We start from the raw sequence: 21,465 nt of genomic DNA on the forward strand, positions 1-21,465 counted from the left end.
ATACCGGAGATGGGGGGGTTACCTTATGATGATAGATTGAGTAGACTGGATCTTTACTCGTTGGAGTTCAGAAGGATGAGGGGTGATCTTATAGAAACATTTAAAATAATGAAAGGGATAGACAAGATAGAGGCAGAGAGGTTGTTTCCACTGGTCGGGGAGACGAGAACGAGGGGGCACAGCCTCAAAATACGGGGGAGCTAATTTAAAACCAAGTTGAGAAGGAATTTCTTCTCCCAGAGGGTTGTGAATCTGTGGAATTATCTGCCCAAGGAACCAGTTGAGGCTACCTCATTGAATGTATTCAAATCAAAGATAGATAGATTTTTAACCAATAAGGGAATTAAGGGTTATGGGGAGCGGGCGGGTAAGTGGAGCTGAGTCCACGGCCAGATCAGCCATGATTTTGTTGAATGGCGGAGCAGGCTCGAGGGGCGAGATGACCTACTCCTGTTCCTAACTCTTATGTTCTTATGTTATCCACATTATACTGCATCTGCCTTGCATTTGCCCACTCACCTAAGCTGTCCAAGTCACCCTGCAACCTCTTCGCATCCTCCTCACAGCTCACACTGCCACCCAGCTTAGTGTCATCTGCAAATTTGGAGATATTGCATTCAATTCCTTCGTTCAAATCATTAATGTATATTGAATAAAGGGGAGAAATTGGGCTACTTGGCACCTCCCATATTTGCTAATGGGATGCAAATGAGATTGCGTCCGGGTACGGCGCTGCTAACGACACCCGCTAAATTCGGCAGATTAGTGGCAGCGGCGGCGCTACGGCATTACGCCCTGATCTGCTGTGTCCGGAGATCATGACGTCAGTGTCATGTGTATTGCCCCGTTACTGGGCCGAAAATTGATTCCTTCCGCCCCGCTGGCGACCCACAGAGCAAGTGGAACATATTATTTTGCACTCCACCTGCTCTCGGGGGCGGTGACCCGAATTTAGTTCGCGGAGCGGGAATTCCACGCTTGGTGCAGGACATCCTGCCACGCGGCCATTACCGCCCCAAACGAGGTGCTGTGCAATTACTCCCAGCAGCCGCTCCCCCCCACCTCCCCGCCTGAAATCGTGCACCACTAAACGTCAAGAAGAGATATTTGGGATATCCCCAGCCCGAAATGAATACTTAAATTAAGCTCCCTCCTGCTGGAAAAGGGCACTTTGTACACTGCTGATCTGCACCACACCCCAAGTACTAATACTGCAGCACAATGGGACGGAGCTCTAACAGGATGGAACTATTACCCATTTTCTGCTAGCTACCGCCCAGTTTACACCACTGCACCAGATGGCCAGCAGCAGAAAATCTAGGCTAATTTCACTGAACAATGTGGTGTCTGATGGTTCTCACTTCCAGTTTCCTTAACAACATATACAAGATGATTGTCGTCAAGGAGAAGTTACACCTATCAAGAGTCCTATGAAAAATTCAGAGGGAGCCAACTCATTTACAACATGTTTTAAATGTAAATTAAAATGCAAACAGATAAAAACACAATGTCAGCATCCAAGATTCAATACGGGAGCTACCTTTCCAGGTGGGTTATGATCTGCAGAGCAGGTTAATCTAGAATCCCAAGCCAAAGGACTGCCCCAAAATTGGGCAGCGAGAAAGATGTGAAGAATGTGCAGCTGAAAATTGCTGTGAAAGATTTGAGGTAAGGGAGCAGCGGAGGCTGGGACAGCTGTTTACACAGCACAGTCAGCGGGCAGGCAGGAGCCCACGGTGGGAGACTGACAGTGGTAGGAGTGAAAACAAAGAACAAGAGACAGAGCTGACAAACATCGGGGCTGGGACGGTGTCGCTGGAGGGTTGGTATGCAGCCAGAGACCAAGATCAGGGATTGGGAAGAGCAGGACTCGGGTCTGGCGGGCTTTTAACTTTTTGTCTGAGGTATTGCGAGTGAGTGAAAGTGTAGCTTGGGCAATGAGTTCAGGAAAGTAGTAAATTTGCACTTACACTTAGTGATAACGTAACATTTTACTGCATTACAGAGATAGGAGCCAGAGGGCATCTGGGAGAAGAAACGGAGGGAGTAAAATACAAGATGACAAAGGATGGCTACAGATGGAGCACAGAACAGAGGTGCTGCCAGTCTTTCCCCTCTGCACTACTGTGTCCACTTCACAGCCAAATCCTCCTAATACCCTAACGATTACCCTGGAGGGCAAGGACAAGAGTTGGAGGACCGAAGGGTGCGGGAGGGGACATAGGGCTGAAGGAGATTGCAGATTGAAGGAAAAAGCTTCTTTTCTCAAACCCCTTAACACAGCCCTTCTACCCCCACCTCCAATACCAAATGTGAAGAGCTGCTGGATTTTTTTCTCTTTGCTGCTTCCTGTTCCTCTTCTCCCAGCCTGAGCTCAAACTTCCCCACCTGATCCTCCACCCACCCTACCTCTGATCACCTGTCATTCTGCAGTTTTTCTCCTATCTCCCCCCCCTACCCTCTCCAAGCTCATCTCTTAAAGAAATCCACCCATATTCCTTTAATTCCCTGCCACTCAACTCCTATCTACTCAACTATGCCTCTTGGCCCCATGCTCCCTTTGTTCAGGCACCATTTCTCTTCCATACAAAACTACCATCATTACCCCACCTCAAAAGAATGCTCTCAACTGATCTGTGTTTTCCAACCATTTTAACATCATATTCCTCTTTAAAGTTCACAAATGTATCATCACCCCCCAGCTCCCTGACAAGCTCTCACAAAAATCCACGTTTGAATCCATGCTCTGAGACACTGGCTCTCTGTCCACCAAATTGAATTTAATATCCTTGATCTCGTCTTCAAATGCCTCCACGGCCTTACCCTATCCTACCTCTGCAATCTCCTTCAGCCCTGCGTCCCCTCCCACACTCTTTGGTCCTCCAACTCTTGTGTATTCCCTCCTCCCTTTTCTCCACCACCCACATAAGGCCTTCTGCTGCCTTAACCATTCTCCACATCAGCTTACAAGAATTGAACTTCTTTTTTTCCCTTTCAAAAGCATGCTCTCAGATTTCCCAGTAGCTGAATACGTGAAGGCACAGCATAATAATACAGAGATATGGAGACCAGGAATGCCTTATCCCGAGATGCGTGGACAGGAGAACTAACAATGGTTTCAACTCCTGATTGATAGCCAGTGACCCTGTTGAAAGTATATATGTGTGGACTTTAGCTTAGACAGGTTTAGTGTTGGCCGAAGGCAGGATCTGGCTCGGCTTTGGTGCCCCCTCCATTGAATGACCCATTAACACCCAAACTCCATGCTCATCACTGAAGAATAACCTTTGACCTGTGGTATTGGGGGGATGATACACCCTGTGAAACCTATGTATTCCAGCATAGTAGAGGAGGAGTAAAGGGAGGAACTCAGAGGGAAATATTGACTGAATGAGGGGTTGTGGGAGGATACATGAAACTTTCAACTGCATCAGGGTCATAAAATGGACATTAGTGAACTTGGTCCTTGTTACACACGCCACACAATTTTTATTTCTATTGCCTTCAAATGGAAAGAAAACTTGGATGGTGTATATCGGCTGGCCGATTGACTCCCACCAGTTTTATGCCCCGCCACAGTTGAAAGATTTGCCCGTTATTTGAAAGTAAAATGTATTTGTTAAAAGCTATAAGGTTATGATTAATATAATCGTCTGCAGTATATCATTCTAAAAGAGAAAAAGCAAGAGCAAGAAAGAATACAAAATCCAAATTACTATTTTTTCAAGGAGAATTAAAAGTTTACGATTCATACGTGTAATAGACCTTATATAACATTCATGGTGAATAAAATAACTCGGGCGATAGAGAGGGCTTTAAACTAATTAGTGTGGGGGAGGATTCAGGTGTGTGAAAATTTAAAAAGTGAAAGGAGAAGGCAATAGAGCACGGTGGCACTGGGGGAAGTGAAAACCAGAGCATGACAGGAAGGGACAGAATGTACAAACATAAAGGTGAATCAGAAACTGGGGACAAAGCAGGAAGAATTGGAAAAAAAGCAAATTTAAAAGCTCTTTATCTGAATGCACGCAGAATTTGTCACAAAATAGATGAGTTCTCGCCACAAATAGAGACAAATTTCTATGATCTGATAGCCAACACAGAGACGTGGTTGCAAGGTCACCAAGGCTGGGAACTAAATATTCCTTATCTCCATCCAAACTGATTCAACATCTTGATCTTCTCAGCCAATATTGTTTCTCACTAACGCACTGATCTCATCCTTTATTAACAGAGCTACCCCACCTCCTTTCCCTTTCTGTCTGTCCTTCCGAATGAGTGACCATAGCAGGGTTACATTTCAAATTTAGTTGGAGGCTGAGAAAGTTGGATCTCAAACCAGTGTTCTAAGCTCAAACAAAGGAGACTACAAAGGTATGAAGGTAGAGTTGGCTAAAATGTACTGGGAAAATAGATTAAAGTGTCGGACTGTTGATCAGCAGTGGCAGTCATTTCAGGAGATAGAAAGGTATGAAGGCAGAGTTGGCTAAAGTGGACTGGGAATACAGATTAAAATTAAAGTGGGCCGGTCGATGAGCAGTAGCAGACATTTAAGGAGATATTTCACAGCTCTCAACAAAAATATATTCTAATGAGAAGGAAAGACTGCAAGAGAAGGGATAACCATCTGTGGCTAACTCAGGAAATAAGGAATGGTATCAAATTGAAAACAAGGGCATACAAAGTGGCCAAGACTAGTGGGAGGCCAGAGGATTGGGAAACGTTTCGAAGCCAGCAAAGAACGACTAAAGAAAATAATGAAGAGAAGGAAGATAGATTATGAAAGCAAACTGGCATGAAATATAAAAACAGATAGTAAGTGTTATGTCTTGAATAAAGAATCTGACCAGATACTGTAAGCTCAAAGTAATGTGTGACCGTAGTCCTTTATTGCAGGTCTGCAGAGTGCCTCTCCAGCCTGTGAGGCCTCCTTATTGTACAGGTGCTCCCAAGGGATTGTGGGATCCCTTGGGATTCCAGGGGATGAGTCCTCTGGTGGCTAAGCAAGGTATTTACAGGTTTACATATAAAACAACATTCCCCCCCAAAAGTCAACAGTGTAACTATTTACAATGTGAGTCGATCTGGGGCCTTCCTTTCCCTGACTGATCGTCTCGATGCAAATGCCGGTTTTGGTGAGTCGTTTATTAGGCCCTCGCTGGACTGCTGCGCTGCTGGCCTTGCAGGGCTGCTGGGTGTGGTGAGTCCTGCTGGGCTGCTGCAGGTGATGGGTTCTGCTTCGTGGTCAATCGCTGGGTCAGTTGCCACTTGTGTGTGTGTTGGGGGGTCGAAAAAGGTAGAGTCTATTGTTGGTTGTTCTGGATAGTCCATGAATCTGAGTTTGGTTTGATCCAAGTGTTCTTTGCAGGTGAGTCCATTTGAAATTTTGACCAGAAACACCCTACTCCCCTCTTTGGCCACGACAGTGCCGGGAAGCCACTTGGGACCTTGTCCATAGTTCAACATAAATACAGGATCATTAATCTCGATTTCGTGTGACACATTTGCGCGATCGTATGTATTATGTTGAAGCCGCCTGCTCTCTACTGTTCGTGCAGATTAGGGTGGATTAGCGCGAGCCTTATCTTAAGTGCCCTTTTCAGGAGCAGTTCAGCGGGGGGAACCCCAGTGAGCGAGTGGGGTCTTGTGCGGTAACTAAGCAGGACTCGGGATAGGTGAGTGTCCAGTGAGCCTTCAGTTACCCTCTTCAAGCTCTGCTTGATTGTTTGCACTGCTCGCTCTGCCTAACCATTGGACGCTGGTTTAAATGGGGCAGATGTGACATGTTTGATCCGATTGCGGATCATGAACTCTTTGAACTCAGCAATGGTGAAGCACGGCCCATCGTCACTCACAAGGACGTCAGGCAGGCCGTGTGTGGCAAACATGTCCCGCAGGCTTTCAATGATGGAAGCGGACGTGCTTGCCGACATTATCTCACATTCAATTCATTTGGAATACGCATCTACAACCACAAGGAACATTTTTCCCCAAGATTGGAACTGCATAGTCGACATGGACCCTGGACCATGGTTTGGAAGGCCAGGACCATAAACTTAGTGGTGCCTCCCTGAGTGCATTGCTTAACAGTGAACATGTGTTACATTTCTGCATCGATACCGGGTCACCACATGTGGGAACTGGCTATCGCTTTCATAATTACAATGCCTGGGTGGGTATTGTGGAGGTCACTAATGAAAGTGTCCCTGCCGTTTTTTGGCACCACTACCCAATTACCCCATAGGAGGCAGTCTGCCTGTCTGGACATTTCATCTCTGCGCCACTGGTACGGCTTTATTTTTTCCTGCAGCTCTAATGGGAGACGAGACTAACTCCCATGGAGCACACAGTTTTTTACTCAGGACAGTAAGGGGTCCTGGCTCATCCAGGTTCTAATCTGTTGGGCGGCAAGATGATTGCTTAATCTCGAATGCTTCCATTACCATAACTAAAACTGCGAGCTGTGCCATCTCCACCCACGTGGTGGGCAATGGCAGCCGACTGAGAGCATCGGCACAGTTTTCTGCGCCTGGCCTGTGGCGGATCGCGTAGTTGTATGCGGACAACGTGAGCGCCCATCTGTGGATGCAGGCCAATGCATTCGTATTTATCGCCTTACTTTCAGAAAAAAGGGGTATAAGTGGCTTATGGTCAGTTTCCAATTCAAATTTGAGCCCAAACAGATATTGATGCATTTTCTTTACCCCATAAACACACGCTAACGCTTCTTTTTCGATCATGCTGTAGGCCCTCAACATTAGACAGACTTCTGGATGCATAAGCATCGGTTGCAATTTCCCAGATTCATTATCTTGTTGCAATACACACCAGACACCATATGATGACGCATCACATGCTAGTACCAAACGTTTACACGGATCATACAACACAAGCAATTTGTTTGAGCAAAGCAGTTTCCTAGCTTTCTCAAAGGCACATTCTTGGCTTTTACCCCATACCCATTCATCTCCTTTCGGCAGTGAAGAGTGCAGTGGTTCTAACAGTGTGCTAAGACCCGGTAAGAAGTTACCAAAGTAGCTCAGGAGTACGAGAAACGACCGCAGCTCCATCACGTTCTGTGGTCTAGGTGCGTTCTTGATTGCCTCCGTCTTCAAATTGGTGGGCCTGATGCCATCCGCCGTGATTCTTCTCCCCAGGAACTCCACTTCGAGCGTTTTAACCTGAGCCCCACATGATTAAGCCGACTAACAACCTCCTCCAAGTTCTGCAGGTGCTCGACAGTGTCCCGACCTGTGATCAAGATGTCGTCCTGGAAGACCACGGTGCGCGGTACTGATTTCAGCAAGCTTTCCATGTTCCTCTGGAATATCGACGCGGCTGATCGAATACCAAATGGGCATCTGTTATAAATGAAGAGATCTTTGTACGTGTTGATGCAGGCGAGGCCTTTCGATGATTCCTGCAGGCCGAGGTCAAGTCCAGCTTCGTAAATTTTTTTCCTCTCGCCAGCGTCGCAAATATGTCGTCTGCCTTAGGTAGCGGGTATTGATCCTGCATGGAGAAACGATTGATAGTTGCTTTGCAATCACCACAGATTCTGCTGGTGCCATCTTCCTTGAGGAATGGAACAATCGGACTGGCGCACTCATTGAATTTGATCGTTGAAATGATGCCCTCTCGTTGTAGCCGGTCCACATCGATCTCCACCCTCTCTCTCATCATGTACCGCTTTTACCTTGTGATGGATGGGTCGCCCCCCCCCCCCCCCCCGGAATCAAGTGGAACTTCCCGATGCTCAGTTCGAACAGCGAGGGGAACTTGTCTTGGACCTGGGCACATTAAGTGTCGTCGACGGACGAGAGCGCTCGGATGTTGTCCCAGTTCCGGCGTATCTTTCCCAGCCAGCTCCTGCCGAACAGCATGGGGCTATCGCCCGATACCACCCAGAGTGGTAAATTGTGCACCGTTCCATCGTAGGAGATCTTTGTGGTAGCACTACCGATTACGGGAATCAGTTCCTTTGTGTACATTCTCAGTTTCGTACGAATGGGAGTCAGGACTGGCCTTGAGGCCTTGCTGCACCACAATTTATCGAAAGTCTTTTTGCTCATTATGGACTGGCTCCATTTACACCAGCAATCAATTTAATTCAACCTTCAGCATTATCGGGGGACACTTTGTGGTAAATGTGTGCATCCCATATACCTCTGCCTCCTCAGTCTGAGGTTCTGGTTCATCGTGATCTGGCGTCGATCTGCCCTCCTCTGCAACACGTTGGTTTGTAGGATTAGCAGAGTTTTCAGCATGTCTGCACATACATTGGAGGCGTCCCACTGTTCCTCAGCCCTTGCAAATGTATCCTTTGAAACGGCATGAATGAAAACGATGATCACCACCGCAGTGCCAACAAGGTGTTAATGGCCTTGCATTCACCACTCTTGATGATGGACTCTGAGACATCTTCAGACAAGCAGCTTCAGGCATGTGATGCCTGCCCTGTATGTTACGATTCGAAAACAACTTTACTTTGTTCACAGTACTTGCAGCAGCACTGGTGTGCTGAGAGATTTGTTTGGTATTGTCACTGGTGGCGATGAATGCCTGGGCTATGGCTATGGCTTTGCTCAAGATTGAGGTCTCGACAGTCAAAAGTTTGCGAGGTATTACTTCATGGCCAATGCCAAGTACAAAGAAGTCCCTGAGCATGTGCCCCAAGTGTCCTTCAAATTCGCAATGTCCTGCAATAGCTCGCCAATTCCTGGCCTTCAGGCCTCTTGTACGTGCAGAACCGGTACCTCGCCATCAGAACGCTTTCATTCGGGTTTAGGTTCTCGTGGATCAGTGTGCACAAATCACCGTAGGACTTCTCTGCAGGTTTCGCTGGAGCGAGCAGATTTTTCATGAGGCCATACGTTGGTGCCCCGCAAACGGTGAGGAGGATCGCCCTTCGTTTGGCAGCGTTCGCTTCTCCTTCCAGCTCATTAGCCACGAAGTATTGGTCAAGTCGCTCCACGAAGGTTTCCCAATCATCTCCCTCCGACAATTTCTCCAGGATGCCCACGCTTCTCTGCATTGTTGCACTGGGGTTCGTCATCTGTGTCTCGTCGCCAGTTGTTCTGTCTTGAATAAAGATTCTGAACAGATACTATAAGCTCAAAGTAATGTGTGACCGTAGTCCTTTATTGCAGGTCTCCAGAGGGCCTCTCCAGCCTGTGAGGCCTCCTTATGTACAGGTGCTCCCAAGGGATTGTGGGATCCCTTGGGACTCCAGGGGTGAGCACTCTGCTTGTTAAAAAAAGTATTCTATAGGCACATAAAAAGGAAAAGAATGGCTAAAGTTAATGTTGGTCCCGAGCAGGATGAGACTGGGGAATTAATATGGAGAACAGGGAAATGGCAGAGATTTTGAACAAATATTTTGTATCGTTCTTCATGGTAGAAGACACTAAAAATATCCCAATAATGGATAATCAAGGGCTATAGGGAGGGAGGAATTTTATACAATCACTAAAGAAGCAGTACTCGGTAAAATAATGGGACTAAAGGCGGACAAGTCACTTGGACCTGATGGCTTGCATCCTAGGGTCTTAAAAGAAGTGCCTGTAGAGATAGTGGATGCATTGGTTGAAATCTAGCAAAATTCTCTGGATTCTGGGGAAGTCCCAGCGGATTGGAAAACCGCAAATGTAACACCCCTATTTAAAAAATGAGGCAGACAGAAAGCAGGAAACGATCGACCAGTTAGCATAACATTTGTCATTGGGAAAATGCTGGAGTCCATTATTGAGGAAGCAGTAGTAGGACATTTGGAAAAGCATGATTCAATGAAGCAGAATCAAAACGATTTTATGAACGGGAAATCACATTTCACTAATTTGTTGGAGTTCTTTGAGGATGTAACGAGCAGGGTGGCTAAGGGGGAACCAGTGGATGTGGTGTATTTCAATTTCAAGAAGGCATTCAATAAGGTGCCACATAAAAGGTTACTGCACAAGATAAAAATTCACGGGGTTGGGGGTAATATATTAGCATGGATAGAGGATTGGCTAACTAACAGAAAAAAGTGAGTCGGGATAAATGGGTCATTTTCCGGTTGGCAAACAGTAACTAGTGGGGTGCCACAGGGATCGATACTGGGGCCTCAACTATTTACAATCTATATTAATGACTGGGTGAAGGGACCAAGTGTAATGTAGCCAAGTTTACGGATGATAAAAAGATGGGTGGGAAAGCAAATTGTGAGGAGGACACAAAAATTCTGCAACCGGATATGGACAGATTAAGTGAGTGGGCAAAAATTTGGCAGATGGAGTATAAAGTGGGAAAATGTGAAGTTATCCACTTCAGCAGAAAAATAGAAAAGCAAATTATAATTTAAATGGAGAAAAAATGAAAAGTGCTGCAGTACAGAGGGATCTGGGGGTCCTTGTGCATAAAACACAAAAAGTTAGTATGCAGGTACAGCAAGTAATCAGGAAGGCAAATGGAATGTTGGCCTTTATTGCAAGGGGGATGGAGTATAAAAGCAGAGAATACCTGCTACAACTGTACAGGGTATAGGTGAGGCCACACCGAGAGTACTGCGTACAGTTTTGGTCTCCATATTTAAGGAAGGATATTCTTGCATTGGAGGCTGTTCAGAGAAGGTTCACTAGGTTGATTCCGGAGATGAGAGTGTTGACTTCTGAAGATAGGTAGAGTAGGTTGGGCCCATACACATTGGAGTTGAGAAGAATGAGAGGTGATCTTATTGAAACATATAAGATAATGAGGGGGCTCAAAATGGTGGATGCAGAGAGGATATTTCCACTCATGGGGAAAAGTAAAACTAGGGGGCATAGTCTCAGAATAAGGCGCCGCCCATTTCTTCTATCAGAGGGTTGTAAATCTGTGGAATTCTCCACCCCAGAGAGCTGTGGAGGCTGGGTCATTGAATATATTTAAGGCAGAGATTGACAGATTTTTGAGTGATAAGGGAATAAAGGGAGCAGACAGGGAAGTGGAGTTGAGTCCATGATCAGATCAGCCATGATCTTATTAAATGTTGCAGCAACCTCGAGGGGCCAAATGGCCGACTCCTGCTCCTATTTCGTATGTTCTTATGTTCCTAGATTGATCAAATTCTCAGTTTACAAAAATTGTTTAGGGCTCCAGGCTCCTTCACTAACAAAGAAACATCATAACTTGCTCCTCACTAAAACTTTCTGTCAGCGGCTTAGACATATATATGCATTGTACACAAATCCAGACATGTGTTTCGAAATGTGTGTGCCAGTGATTGCATGTGTGTTATCTTCACATTGTTCACTGCCACTATTGAAAGTATAGCAGGACTAAACACTACCTAACTGAAAACATTACAAGCTCACCACCATATTACAATGACAAAAATACAGACACAAGAATGGCTGGTTGCCTGGTTTTGCTTACTAGGGTTATGGGCCTATTATATTGCAGGCAGTTTGCTTAAATAACTGACTAGAAGCCACATTTGTAAACACATTCTGCTTTACCTAAATGAGAATACATCACGGTGCACAAAATAATATCCAAGAGCAGGAGAGGTGCTATATCGTTGGCACAGCTTTGTTATTATGCATTGTTAGCCACAAATCCAAATGGAAATAGCAAAATTTAAAATTTCAGTTTTTATAAGACGATTCATGACAAGATGTAAAGGAACAATTCCCAGCATGGGGTGCTCTCCCAGCAGGGGACGCTCTCCCAGCACGAGATGCTCCCCCAGCACAGGACATAACAACAGAAGAAATAGCAGCAGAAGTAAGCCATTTGGCCCCTCGAGCCTGCTCCACAATTCAATAAGATCATGGCTGAACTGATCATGGACTCAGCTCCACTTCCCTGCCCGCTCCCCATCACCCTTTATTCCCTTATCGCTCAAAAATCTGTCTATCTCCGCCTTAAATATATTCAATGAGTCTCCACAGCTCTCTAGGGCACAGAATTCCATAGATTTACTACCCTCAGAGAGAAGAAATGTCTCCTCATTACAGATTTAATTGGGCGGCCCCTTATTCTAAGTCTATGTTCCCTAGTTTTAGTTTCGCCTACGAGTTTCCTCTCTGCATCCACCTTGTCGAGCCCCCTCATTATCTTATAAGTTACAATAAGATCACGTCTCATTCTTCTGAACTCCAGTACGGGACATGCGCCAGGAGAATGTCCCGTACTGCAGAACGTCCCGTACTGCAGAATGTCCTGTACTGCAAAATGTCCTGTGCGGAGAATGTCCCGTGCTGCAGAATGTCCCGTGCCGGAGAATGTCCCGTGCCGGGGAATGTCCCGTACTGCAGAATGTCCCGTACTGCAGAATGTCCTGTGCCGGAGAATGTCCCGTGCCGGAGAATGTCCTGCACTGTAAAAGTGCCCTGTACTCGAGACTGTCCTGGAGTGTGTTCCATACTAGAGAATGTTCACTTCGCTGCTCACCCTTCTTTGGGTTTCTTTGGGTTTAAACTTCGCTCAGTGTTGGGTTCGCTGATTTCTGTAAACAGTTGCCTTAAACTCATCACTGTGCTTCTAACCTGCCATCCCCCAGGGTTATTCGATCACTAAACTGCACTTCAGTTGTTTGCTGGGCTAGGATTTATTCTTTGTATAATCGTTTCAGTATTGATCGTTTGTTTTCAATTAATGGCCTAAATTCACATAAACATTATTTTCCTCACTGCCCTTTGTCAACCTGCCATCTTTCACAGCCTCATTTGCCTATACAGCTAATTCTAAACGTTTTCACTATTCTAAAAAAACAAGTTCTCCCAGTTCCCAGCCAACATTCCTTCCCCAACAAACACCGCCGTTGTTTACCAGATCAGAGACTACGTGACATGGGTTCATCTCTCACTGTGAAGAAAGCTGGACACTCAGTTATTGCACACCATGCACACTCACTCTCAGGCAGAATGGAGGAGGGGCAGAATAATAAAGGATATTGAACAAGACTCAAAGGTGTAGGGTACATGGGATTAGGACAGCTACTCATGTGGAGGAGAAATACTAGGACCGTCTGGTTGGGCCCAATGGCCTGTTTCCTTGTTGTAATTCCAGGTCGCATGTGAACATCAGGTGAGGACTGGGTCAGACATAACTGTGATAATAAACACTATCTATCACAGTAACTATCAAATAAACATATAGATAGTGGCTGCTTGGTAAAGGTACTGTAGCGGGGGCTGCATCAAAGGAATTATACACCAGCAACGACTCAATGGTTTCAAGAGAGGAAGGAAGGGGAGAAAATTGGCAAGAATGAGCTACTAGTGATTTGTTAAACTTACAGCCAAAAGGAGTGGCTAATACATTCACATAGTATTAGGAATTTAACAAGTAGTGTATAATGGATATCTTTCAGCTTCGGAAATGACTGGTCACTTCTTGATGACAAGGGTGACATCAGGAACTTACTGCAAGCGAATTGTCGAGAGAGGCGGGAGTCGAGAGAGGCAGCGGCCTATAAAAGGCTCAGCAGTCCGGGGAGCGTCGAGAGAGGCGGGAGTCGAGAGAGGCAGCGGCCTATAAAAGGCTCAGCAGTCCGGGGAGCGTCGAGAGAGGCGGGAGTCGAGAGAGGCAGCGGCCTATAAAAGGCTCAGCAGTCCGGGGAGCGTCGAGAGAGGCGGGAGTCGAGAGAGGCAGCGGCCTATAAAAGGCTCAGCAGTCCGGGGAGCGTCGAGAGAGGCGGGAGTCGAGAGAGGCAGCGGCTTATAAAAGGCTCAGCAGTCCGGGGAGCGTCGAGAGAGGCGGGAGTCGAGAGAGGCAGCGGCCTATAAAAGGCTCAGCAGTCCGGGGAGCGTCGAGAGAGGCGGGAGTCGAGAGAGGCGTACCGGTGCAGCTCCAGCTGGGAGAGAAGGCAAAAAAGGCAAAAAAGAAGTAGAAAGAAATCAAAAGGTGACGTCACAGCCAACGTGGTAAGTGATTGGCTGCTGATTGGTGAGTAGTTTTTCTTTTTCTTTATTAGTCAGTAACTTTTAACATTGTTGTCGGCAATTTAAGTGTATCTAAGGGTTAAGTCATGGCAGGACAGCTCGGTCACGTGATATGCTCCTCCTGTACCATGTGAGAACACGGGGACAACACCAGTGTACCTGACGACTACATGTGCGGGAAGTGTGTCCACCTCCGGCTACTGACGGTCCGCGTTGCGGAGTTGGAGCTGAAGGTGGATTCACTCTGGAGCATCCACGATGCTGAGAATGACGTGAGTATCACGTGTAGTGAGTTGGTCTTACTGCAGGAGAAGGGTCCACAGCCAGCGAGGGAATGGAAGACCAGCAGGAAGAGTAGTGCAAGGAAGGTAGTGCAGGGGTCCCCTGTGGTCATCCCCCTGCAAAACAGATGTTGAGGGGGATGACTCATCAGGGGAGGGCAGCAGCAGCCAAGTTCATGGCACCGTGGCTGGCTCTGTTGCACAGGAGGGCAGGAAAAAGAGTGGAAGAGTGATAGTGATAGGGGATTCAATTGTAAGGGGAATAGATAGGCGTTTCTGCGGCCGCAACCGAGACTCCAGGATGGTATGTTGCCTCCCTGGTGCAAGGGTCAAGGATGTCTCGGAGCGGGTGGAGGACATTCTAAAAAGGGAGGGAGAACAGCCAGTTGTCGTGGTGCACGTTGGTACCAATGACATAGGTAAAAAAAGGGATGAGTTCCTACGAAATGAATTTAAGGAGCTAGGAGCTAAATTAAAAAGTAGGACCTCAAAAGTAGTAATCTCGGGATTGCTACCAGTGCCACGTGCTAGTCAGAGTAGGAATCGCAGGATAGCTCAGATGAATACGTGGCTTGAGCAATGGTGCAGCAGGGAGGGATTCAAATTCCTGGGGCATTGGAACCGGTTCTGGGGGAGGTGGGACCAGTACAATCCAGACGGTCTGCACCTGGGCAGAATCGGAACCAATGTCCTCGGGGGAGTGTTTGCTAGTGCTGTTGGGGAGGAGTTAAACTAATATGGCAGGGGGATGGGAACCAATGCAGGGAGATAGAGGGAAACAAAAAGGAGGCAAAAACAAAAGACAGAAAGGAGATGAGGAAAAGTGGAGGGCAGAGAAACCCAAGGCAAAGAACAAAAAGGGCCATTGTACAGCAAAATTCTAAAAGGACAGAGGGTGTTAAAAAAACAAGCCTAAAGGCTTTGTGTCTTAATGCAAGGAGTATCCGCAATAAGGTGGATGAATTAACTGTGCAAATAGATGTTAACAAATATGATGTGATTGGGATTACGGAGACGTGGCTCCAGGATGAGCAGGGCTGGGAACTCAACATCCAGGGGTATTCAACATTCAGGAAGGATAGAATAAAAGGAAAAGGAGGTGGGGTAGCATTGCTGGTTAAGGAGGAGATTAAGGCAATAGTTAGGAAGGACATTAGCTTGGATGATGTGGAATCTATATGGGTAGAGCTGCAGAACACCAAAGGGCAAAAAACGTTAGTGGGAGTTGTGTACAGACCTCCAAACAGTAGTAGTGATGTTGGGGAGGGCATCAAACAGGAAATTAGGGGTGCGTGCAATAAAGGTGCAGCAGTTATAATGGGTGACTTTAATATGCACATAGATTGGGCTAACCAAACTGGAAGCAATACGGTGGAGGAGGATTTTCTGGAGTGCATAAGGGATGGTTTTTTAGACCAATATGTCGAGGAACCAACTAGGGGGGAGGCCATCTTAGACTGGGTGTTATGTAATGAGAAAGGATTAATTAGCAATCTCGTTGTGCGAGGCCCCTTGGGGAAGAGTGACCATAATATGGTGGAATTCTGCATTAGGATGGAGAATGAAACAGTTAATTCAGAGACCATGGTCCAGAACTTAAAGAAGGCTAACTTTGAAGGTATGAGGCGTGGTTGGCTGAGATGGATTGGCGAATGATACTTAAGGGGTTGACTGTGGATGGGCAATGGCAGACATTTAGAGACCGCATGGATGAACTACAACAATTGTACATTCCTGTCTGGCATAGAAATAAAAAAGGGAAGGTGGCTCAACCGTGGCTATCAAGGGAAATCAGGGATAGTATTAAAGCCAAGGAAGTGGCATACAAATTGGCCAGAAATAGCAGCGAACCTGGGGACTGGGAGAAATTTAGAATTCAGCAGAGGAGGACAAAGGGTTTGATTAGGGCAGGGAAAATGGAGTATGAGAAGAAGCTTGCAGGGAACATTAAGACGGATTGCAAAAGTTTCTATAGATATGTAAAGAGAAAAAGGTTAGTAAAGACAAATGTAGGTCCCCTGCAGTCAGAATCAGGGGAAGTCATAACGGGGAACAAAGAAATGGCGGACCAATTGAACAAGTACTTTGGTTCGGTATTCACGAAGGAGGACACGAACAACCTTCCGGTTATAAAAGGGGTCGGGGGGTCTAGTAAGGAGGAGGAACTGAGGGAAATCCTTATTAGCCGGGAAATTGTGTTGGGGAAATTGATGGGATTGAAGGCCGATAAATCCCCAGGGCCTGATGGACTGCATCCCAGAGTACTTAAGGAGGTGGCCTTGGAAATAGTGGATGCGTTGACAGTCATTTTCCAACATTCCATTGACTCTGGATCAGTTCCTATGGAGTGGAGGGTAGCCAATGTAACCCCACTTTTTAAAAAAGGAGGGAGAGAGAAAACAGGGAATTATAGACCGGTCAGCCTGACATCGGTAGTGGGTAAAATGATGGAATCAATTATTAAGGATGTCATAGCAGTGCATTTGGAAAGAGGTGACATGATAGGTCCAAGTCAGCATGGATTTGTGAAAGGGAAATCATGCTTGACAAATCTTCTGGAATTTTTTGAGGATGTTTCCAGTAGAGTGGATAAGGGAGAACCAGTTGATGTGGTATATTTGGACTTTCAGAAGGCGTTCGACAAGGTCCCACACAAGAGATTGATGTGCAAAGTTAGAGCACATGGGATTGGGGGTAGTGTACTGACATGGATTGAGAACTGGTTGTCAGACAGGAAGCAAAGAGTAGGAGTAAATGGGGACTTTTCAGAATGGCAGGCAAGGTTCTGTGCTGGGGCCCCAGCTGTTTACACTGTACATTAATGATTTAGATGAGGGGATTAAATGTAGTATCTCCAAATTTGCGGATGACACTAAGTTGGGTGGCAGTGTGAGCTGCGAGGAGGATGCTGTGAGGCTGCAGAGCGACTTGGATAGGTTAGGTGAGTGGGCAAATGCATGGCAGATGAAGTATAATGTGGATAAATGTGAGGTTATCCACTTTGGTGGTAAAAACAGAGAGACAGACTATTATCTGAATGGTGACAGATTAGGAAAAGGGGAGGTGCAAAGAGACCTGGGTGTCATGGTACATCAGTCATTGAAGGTTGGCATGCAGGTGCAGCAGGCGGTTAAGAAAGCAAATGGCATGTTGGCCTTCATAGCAAGGGGATTTGAGTACAGGGGCAGGGAGGTGTTGCTACAGTTGTACAGGGCATTGGTGAGGCCACACCTGGAGTATTGTGTACAGTTTTGGTCTCCTAACCTGAGGAAGGACATTCTTGCTATTGAGGGAGTGCAGCGAAGGTTCACCAGACTGATTCCCGGGATGGCGGGACTGACCTATCAAGAAAGACTGGATCAACTGGGCTTGTATTCACTGGAGTTCAGAAGAATGAGAGGGGACCTCATAGAAACATATAAAATTCTGACGGGGTTAGACAGGTTAGATGCAGGAAGAATGTTCCCAATGTTGGGGAAGTCCAGAACCAGGGGTCACAGTCTAAGGATAAGGGGTAAGCCATTTAGGACCGAGATGCGGAGGAACTTCTTCACCCAGAGAGTGGTGAACCTGTGGAATTCTCTACCACAGAAAGTTGTTGAGGCCAATTCACTAAATATATTCAAAAAGGAGTTAGATGAGGTCCTTACTGCTAGGGGGATCAAGGGGTATGGCGAGAAAGCAGGAATGGGGTACTGAAGTTGAATGTTCAGCCATGAACTCATTGAATGGCGGTGCAGGCTAGAAGGGCCGAATGGCCTACTCCTGCACCTATTTTCTATGTTTCTATGTTTCTAAACTGGTCATTCTAAAACACACTACAGACATTCTGTAAAACAAAGGGCTGACATGAGAATTCGATAAAGTTGGAACTAGGGCAAAGGACTTGTACATGATTTTATTATTCTGAGATTCTAATAATGGCACATACTATTTCATATGAGGTCTTTGTAGAAGTTGTAAATGTCCAGCTTGTACAATAGTGGAATAATTAACGTGCTCTGGATCTTGCAAGACTAACAAGAAAGGAAGTCTTGAAAGACAATTGATATCAGAGCCGCACTGTCCAGGCTGTGACCCAGACACTTGCAAAATAGAGAAGTGTGGCACCTAATTGGAGACCTGTCGATCAGCAAACTAATTTACACTGGCAGTTATAGTTATCGACACATGCATGTTCAGTTGTATGACAACTTAGAAAGGATCCATGTAACAGAATTGTTCATCTTGGATTTGCCACAAACGTTTAAAATCCTTAAGTGGGATTGAATTCATAAAAATTTAAAAAGTGTATAAGGTATGCTCTGTCTACTCGTCAAAGAAAGAAAGACTTGCATTTAGATAGTGCCTGTCATGGCCTCAGGATATCCCAAGGAACTTTACAGCCAATTAAGTACTTTTCAAGTGTAAACACTGTTGTAATGCAGGAAAACTTGCAGCCAATTTGCACACAGCAAGCTCCCACAAGCAGCAACGTGATAACGACCAGATAATCTTTTTTTTTAAGGGATAAATATTGGCTACGACACCGGGGCTAACTCCCCAGCTCTTCTTCAAAATATTGTCATGGATCCTTTACATCGACCTGAGAGCAGACAGGGCCTCGGTTTATCAACTCATCCAAAAGACGACACCTCCAACAGTACTGCACTGGAGTGTCAGCCTAGATTTTTGTGCTCAAGTCTCTGGAGTGTGACTTGAACGCACAACCGACTGACTCAGAGTTGAGAGTGTTACCCACTGAGCTACGCTTGACAAATATAGAAGTGTATTTAATGGTTTCTAGAAGTTATAAAACAAACTTAAAGCAGTTCTGCAAAGAGCAGAAAAAGTGTAAAGAGTAAAGCTTGGGAGGTTAGGAAAGAAAAAGTACTGAATCAAACAGAAGTCAAACCAGTGAAGTTTCTCACTGCTGCTTTAATAGCTTAACATAGAAAATTAGAAACATAGAAAATAGGTGCAGGAGCAGGCCATTCGGCCCTTCGAGCCTGCACCACCATTCAATATGATCATGGCTGATCATGCAACTTCAGTACCCCATTCCTGCTTTCGCTCCATACCCCTTGATCCCTTTAGCTGTACGGGCCACATCTCCCTTTTGAATATATCCAACGAATTGGCCTCAACAACTTTCTGTGGTAGAGATTCCACAAGTTCACAACTCTCTGAGTGAAGAAGTTTCTCCTCATCTCAGTCCTAAATGGCTTACCCCGTATCCTTAGACTTCCCCAACATCGGAAACATTCTTCCTGCATCTAACCTGTCCAATCCTGTTAGAATTTTATATGTTTCTATGAGATCCCCTCTCATTCTTCTAAGTTCCAGTGAATATAAGCCGAGTCAATCCAGTCTTTCTTCATATGTGACTCCTGCCATCCCGGGAATGAGTCTGGTGAACCTTCGCTGCACTTCCTAAATAGCAAAAATGTCCTTCCATAGATTAGAAGACCAAAACTGTACACAATATTCAAGGTGTAGCCTCACCAAGGCCCTATACAACTGCAGCATGAGCTTCCTGCCTCCATACTCAAATCCTCTCGCTATGAAGGCAAACATGCCATTTGCCTTCTTCACCGCATGCTGTACCTGCATGCCAACTTTCAATGACTGATGCACCATGACGCCCAGGCCTTGTTGTACCTCCCCTTTTCCTAATCTTTCACCATTCAGATAATATTCTGCCTTCCTGTTTTTGCCACCAAAGTGGATAACCTCACATTTATCCACATTATATTGCATCTGCCATGCATTTACTCACTCAACTAACCTGGCCAAGTCACCCTGCAGCCTCTTAGCGTCCTCCTCACAGCTCACACTGCCACCCAACTTAGTGTCATCTGCAAACTTGGAGATATTGCAGTCAATTCCTTCATCCAAATCATTAATGTATATTGGATAAGGGGGAGAAACTGGGCTACTTTGCACCTCCCATTTGTGCTAATGGGATGCAAATGAGGTTGCGCACGGGCACGGCGCTGCTAATGACACCCGCTAAATTCGGCGGGAGTTTAGCAGTAGCGGCGGTGCTATGGCATTGCGCCCTGATCTGCTGCATCCGGAGATCATGACTTCATCGTCATGTGTATTTCCCCGTTAGCGCCCAAGCCCCTACATTGGGTTTTGCCTCCGACTGCTGCGCCAGGCGATGACAGCGAGTGCTTCAGGGGATGTGTACCGTGCAGCCGGCCATTACCGGGCTGAAAATTGATTCGTTCCACTCCGCTGGCGCCCCACAGAGCAAGTGGAACATGTTATCTTGCTCTCAGGGGCGGTGACCCGAATTTAATTTGCGGAGCGGAAATTCCGCGCTTGGTGCAGGACATCCCGCCGTGCGGCCATTACCGCCCCAAATGGCGTGCTGTGCAATTACTCCCAGCACCGCCTAACCCCGCCCCCGCCTGAAATCCTGCACCAATAAACTCAAGAAGAGAGATTTGGGATATTCCCAGCCCGAAATGAATACTTAAATTAAGCTCCCACCTGCTGGAAAAGGGCACTTTGTACACTGCTGATCTGCACCACACCCCAAGTACTAATACTGCAGCACAATGGGACGGAGCTCTAACAGGATGGAACTATTACCCCTTTTCTGCGAGCTACCGCCCAGTTTACACCACTGCACCAGATGGCCAGCAGCAGAAAATAGGCTAATTTCACTGAACAATGAGGTGTCTGATGGTTCTCGCTTCCAGTTACCCTAACAACATGAATAAGATGATTGTCGTCAAGGAGAAGTTACACCTATCCAGAGTTCTATGAAAAATCACAGGGAGCCAATTCATTTACAACATGTTTTAAATGTAAATTAAAATGCAAACAGATAAAAACACAATGTCAGCATCCAAGATTCAATACGGCAGCTACCTTTCCAGGCGGGGTATGATCTGCAGAGCAGGTTAATCTAGAATCCCAAGCCAAAGGACTGCCCTGAAATTGGGCAGCGAGAAAGATGTGAAGAATGTGCAGCTGAAAATTGCTGTGAAAGATTTGAGGTAAGGGAGCAGCGGAGGCTGGGACAGCTGTTTACACAGCACAGTCAGCGGGCAGCAGGAGCCCACGGTGGGAGACTGACAGTGGTAGGAGTGAAAACAAAGAACAAGAGACAGAGCTGACAAACATCGGGGCTGGGACAGTGTCACTGCAGAGTTGGTATGCAGCCAGAGACCAAGATCAGGGATTGGGAAGAGCAGGACTCGGGTCTGGCGGGCTTTTAACTTTTTGTCTGAGGTATCGCGAGTGAGTGAAAGTGTAGCTTGGGCAATGAGTTCAGGAAATTAGTA

General features: G+C 46.2%; 1 protein-coding gene across 7 annotated transcripts in view; it reads right to left on the minus strand.

Moving 5' to 3' along the window:
• Nucleotides 1–21,465, minus strand: part of LOC139263147 (intelectin-1b-like) — a 393,914-nt gene that overhangs the window by 193,608 nt on the left and 178,841 nt on the right. The window contains exon 4 of one of the 7 annotated variants that reach the window (XM_070878768.1): nt 520–594. The exons of the other annotated variants lie outside the window; for them this stretch is intronic. The gene's annotated coding sequence lies outside the window, so the exon portion shown is untranslated. The remainder of the gene's footprint in view (nt 1–519; nt 595–21,465) is intronic. 7 annotated transcript variants of the gene reach the window in all.

The sequence above is a fragment of the Pristiophorus japonicus genome, chromosome 4, assembly GCF_044704955.1.
Source record: "Pristiophorus japonicus isolate sPriJap1 chromosome 4, sPriJap1.hap1, whole genome shotgun sequence".
NCBI lineage: Eukaryota > Metazoa > Chordata > Chondrichthyes > Pristiophoridae > Pristiophorus > Pristiophorus japonicus.